The sequence below is a fragment of the Teleopsis dalmanni genome, chromosome 2 (genome assembly GCF_002237135.1).
Source record: "Teleopsis dalmanni isolate 2A chromosome 2, ASM223713v2, whole genome shotgun sequence".
Taxonomy (NCBI): Eukaryota; Metazoa; Arthropoda; class Insecta; order Diptera; family Diopsidae; genus Teleopsis; species Teleopsis dalmanni.
The window spans coordinates 229,030,386-229,036,190 of NC_051847.1; positions in this window are offsets into that span (position 1 = coordinate 229,030,386).

The window sequence follows — 5,805 nt, forward strand, 5'->3', positions numbered from 1 at the left end:
CACATCAAACAAATTTTGCACTTTTTTGCATTTTCTGCATTTTTTGCACTTTTTTGCATTTTTTGCATTCTTTTAATTTTTCCAATTTTTTTCATATTTTTTGACATGCCAATCAAAAAGCATATCTGGAGGCGGCAAATTTTTAATACACATTGCATTTCCGGTTGTGCTGCATATGAAGCATATGAAGCTGCAGATGCTGTATACGCTTCATGCATACTTCATATTTGGGGAGTGCAAATGCTCGTCCTTGTCGGTGTGTGTCCGTGCGAATGGAGCTTAAGTATTTCGTAGGATAGTGCAATACTACGCAGTAATTTGCTCACAAAATATTGATGTGCAAACAAAATTGTGTGTAAATGCGGTGTCAACATTGGAAAGTGGTGATTGGCCTGACACGCAATGTTGAAGGATGAAGATTTATAGCAGCATTTTGAGTGGAGCAGGGCTCTTGCTCTATGTTGACACAACTAACTAAAATTGACAAAATTAATGTGCTCATATGTGGCAGTTACTTGCACCATAAAAAACTGAGATGGCTTCGGAGTAGTTTCTGCAGAGTGCTTATGAACAGCATTTTCAGGATGAAATTTTGTTTGCGAATGCAATCTTGTGGTGTTTAATTTCAGACTAGATGACTGGATGCACGCTGTGCAATCAAATTTGAAGGTTTAATGGCATGTCTGCAGAAGGAAAGTAACATTACTTTGTTGTACTCTACTTAGAATAAATCCTTCCTAACATTGGTTTGGCGCAATGAATCAAAATTTTATTAATTGTTGAAGAAAATTTCTTGGTTAATATATATACATTTATGAGTATATATATAGACTACTAGCAGTGTTGCAGATTATATATTAAATTAAGTATATATTGATTTCTAATGAAAATTGGAAATCCTGATAAATATTTTGATTCAGTAATCAAAGTACAAATGCTTAGTAATCTCTCACGTTCTACTTTTGTATAAGTGAAAATGATATATCAGATTACCCAATCAGATTCCGGTGTTTCACTTCAACACTGTCGAAAAACCTTAATGAGTTATATATGCCGCATGCCTGTTTAGGCGTTGGAGTGTACCAGTAGATTTTGTTTCTCACGTTTACATAATAAATTATTTGTGAAGCTATTTTTTACCCCCATAGAGGGGCTCTGGACTAATGAAAGGAGCACATGCACTCATGTTCTTCATAGTCCGATACCCACATAAGACTGACATAGTTCCTCGATGCTAGGGTTTTGAGAAGTTGAAAGCATTCCCAGACCTACATGGATTGGAATAAAGAGTTTGCTAAAGATTGTAGAACTGTTTGGCTGCCTGAAAGAATATATAGTTTGGTACCTCAGATAATCCTGCGTAGGCACTCTCTTGCTCATAGCTCTAAGGCATGGACCTCTGCCTGAAAAATGGAAGCGGCTTTTCCCATTGCGATTGCTTAGCGGAATTTATTAAATGAAGAAGTGATTATCGAAACTGAGAGCTATGTTTAGAGCAAAAACAAATCCTCAAAAATGATATCGTTAGTTAGAAAAGCATTGGAATGAATGTATCACGCTTAAAGGAAACTATGTTGACGCATCAAGTTGAATTTTTAAAAAGTTTCTTATTTCAAGTTCTAAATTCAAATTCATGCCACAAAAAGTTAGTTATTCTTACAGTAGCGTTTTCTTTTGGCTGTAACTGTGATGCCATTTCAATTTATAAAAGAAAATTCAAATTTTTAGTTCAAGCACTTTCCAGACTATAAACCACACCAAACTGTTAGTTTTTGGAAATGGTATTGTTGTTCACGAACAACATCTGGGGTCTCTACACTCTAAATGTAACATTTTAATTTATTTACGAATCCAATCAATCAGAAATTAACTGTTTAATATGACATTTTCCTAATATAATGGATTCCTTTCAATTTGCCCTAAAGATCAACTCGCATTTTTTTACCATCTGGATCAATATGGCCATCTGGATCAAGTTAAAGGGTCAACTGAATTATATACACTTCAAAATTCAAATTTCTAATGAAATTTATTCCTTGTGAAACTATAAAATCTACCAAGTACTTGAAAATGATGCTTAATTTATTGCTTTTTACACAGACTTTGATTTACCGCTTCAATATTATTAGGAGTATGTTAATGATTCTGATGAATTTTAAATGACACAAAAACTACCATTTCATCCAATATTCCAATTTTATAAAACATATTAAGCCCTATAAGTCGATAATGTTAATAATAAATTTCACATATTGGCTTAAACGTACTCCGAATATTCTTATGAATATTCTTACTTATAAATAATTTTTTATATGTTCTTTATATAAATGAACCATTTATAAAATATGGCGGGTTTTTGACTTTACATATTTTAGTGTAGAGCTCATTCAAATGGTCTATATATAACTAGATATTTAAAATCGATTCCCACCCATTTATTTGCTTTTTCTTAAGATTAAATAATGGTGTTTCGCATTTAGAGTACTTCATTAGGAATACCTTGTGAGGCTGTGTATTCTGGGCGCATCTACGTATTTCCAACATTACTCTACTCTACAAGCTGAAATAGTGTTTGTCGTATTTCAGTTACTTCTTTTGAAAAGCCCAGCAAACTAATGATTTGATTAGCCTGTATATTGAGGCATATGTAATCAACATTACTGTATGCTACAATCTGTGATGAGTTTTGAAGTTCTCTACAATCTTGCTCCATATTCCTCTATCTCGCCTAGAATTCTAATATCTTCATTAATCGAACATATACAATTGGTATAAGCTGGGATGTATTCAAAAATATTTTTCTAGGGTTGAGTGAAATTGTTATGGGGATGAGTTTTTGCTATGGTCTAGGCCACACTCCAAAACCTTTTTCTGTGGTTAAGTGAAATTATGGAATTGTCAAATATTAACTACTTATCATATTTACTTCTCTCTCTGAGACGTATTCGTAATCTAATATAAATAGAATTTCCGACTTAAGCCTGTTGAGCATCAAATTAAAAGTAGAATCACATTTCAGTGTCAAGCATGTGGAAGCAATTTTTCTCGCCTTCATAATTCTTTTTAATTTTAGTTTTTAATTTTCTTCTTCAAATAAAAATGTTGCAATTTCAATGGAATATTTAATTTCAACTCTCTAAGATTAACAACAGACACTTGCCACAGCCAGAAGGATTTAATTTGAATGTGAGCAGCTGCGATTGAAACCATTTTTACATTGCCAAAATGAAAACGAAAATGGCAGAATCGCAGGATGGCAAAATGGCAGAATGGAAAAGGATTCACTATTCCCTTCAGCTTTACTCAGTTTTATTTTGGGTTTTGTCTCTTTTAAAGTGAATGGAAAAAGAAATTGAAAAGTTGCCTGGAACTTGGTCATTAAATGCTTCAGTGATTGCGACAAGTATACCTGCAACTCCAGCAATCCAACAATCCAACAATCCAGCCAGGAATCCAGCAATGACAACTGTGAGCGACGAGTGCAGTGGCAGCCTTCGCCAGGACCACACATACCCACTCGTAACCCAACGTATTTAAGTACGTAATTCTATAGATATATTTTTATTCCATGAGAAAGTAACTTGAGACTTAGACTTGTGTATGTGTAATATATGTACGCGTGTGCATGTGTACGTGAGTTTAATGTGAATGTGTATGTGAATGTGAATGTGTTAAGTGAAATGCAAAGCAGTTACCTAAAACTGTTGTGCAACTGCAAAAAAGGAACGAACTGTGCCGACTCTAACGCTTAACACAAAGCGAAATCCTTGCGGCATAAACTTTTTAATTGAATTTGCTTAAGTTTATTAAATTCCGTCAACTATAAATTTTTATTAGACTTGACAGTGGACTCAGCGGGATCGCTTCCAGCGAAGTAACAAAAAAAACTGACGAAAATACACTGCAAATTATCCTTATAAAAGCGCAGGGAAAAATTATGTTTGTTGTTGTGAATTAAAGTGGAATCGTCCTTTGCTGAGAGAAGGTTAGAGAAGGTTTTAAGACTAACCTGAAAAATTTGGATTGTAATTAAATATGACTAAAAACATAGATTATTTTTTAATTTATTAAACAACTTGTTAATTTAGTTTATTATATCATTTTTTGCAAGTAAAGTATTAGAAAAGCCTTTTTTATAAAAACATTATTTCGTTGGCAAAAAACATGTCTGTGTTTATATGTTATTTTAAGCGCAGTTCCAAAAACTTGAATAGTGTGAAAAGTGTATGAAAAGTGCTTTAAAACACGTTTGGTTTGGTCAGGCTAATCCAGTTAATCGTAAGCCACATATAAACCTATTGATGCCAAACTATATCATATGGCATTAGGAGCACTTGTGGTCTAGTCAAGTGTTAAAGATTGTTTTGTTAACCGCAAGTAATGCAGTTAGATATAGACTTCCTATTATGTTTAACCTCCTTCCAAAATTATGGATGCTTGGTACAAAAACAGAGACCTACAAAAATGTACCTACTACATTGCACGTAGAATTTTCTTCAATCAGGAGTCTCATATTTCACTTGCTGGGTTTGATAAAAAACAAAATTGTAGTATCTGGGAGAATAAGCCAATGAAAGGCAACCAGTTACTGCCAAAACACTAACACATTACTATAATTCACTATATGGGATGGGGAAGTTGGTCTGAAGGTATGCCAGACCTACACTTTTTTAAAAATGAGAAAAGCGTGACTACAACATTTCTAATCGCCATTGCCACAAAAATACCAATATTTTTGGCATCAAATTATATTTATGGAAATGGAAGTTATTATAAAGATATATGAAAGCATATATAGAAGCTTATATTTTGGCTTTGTTGTGTTAGAATTTGTTCATCTATGTTTAGAGTAATGTTTAAATGGACAATTATCAAACTCATGAAGCTTTGAAAACCATCCGACCATCCGAACTATTGGCAGCTATATGACGAAAAGTCATCGAATATTATTTCAAAGTTTCCAGTGCTGTAAGATGTCTCGTTAAGATTGTTGAATGTTGTTGTATTTCTCACTTAAGAACCGTGTTTAAACTTTAACATTACTACTAAAAACTATAGAAATTATACAATCTATAACGTATGAAAGCTTGATCGAAATCCACACTTGCGTTACGTTACTTTCGTAACCAGAAGATGTATAGCCCTGTCGTTGTAGCCGCACACAACATTACAAATATTAAGTTGAAGACTTAAATCCCTGCTCGTTCTGTTGCTGTATTTTAATATCGTGTAATAACTTGCAAGTGGAAATTTCGGGATAAGATCTCTTTAAACATCTGCACGGGGTAGCTAGTAACGATTTTTGAACAAGTGAAATCCAATTGCTGACTGGTGTCATTTTTCCTCCTTTAACCAGACAATAATAACTGCAGAACTTGGAAATCTGTCTTATAGTCTCACCGTTAGTTAGTAATAAAAATTCTATTCTATTCTATGTACATTCACCATTACCACCCGCCAAATATATACAGAAATTTTTTAATCAGAGTTGTTTTTCCAATTTTGTTAGTCCCTTCAGCAAATTCTAATTTTGAGACAGTCGTATGAGTAAGAAAGATTGATGTGAAAAGGAACGAGTTTGGTTTATTTCACTTTAGTTAGATTTTTTCACTGAAAACTCTGTTTCTTATGGGAATTTTTAATAACGCTTTCCGTAACAATTCCTCTACTCAATCAAGCACATTAAAAATACTAGACCATAGAACTCATATAGCAGTTTTCTTAAAATCTGAACTTCTATCTGAATATTACTAAGTACAAATTTTGTTTTTCTAGCTTGAATTTACTTTGCTAAGTTTTTCGGGT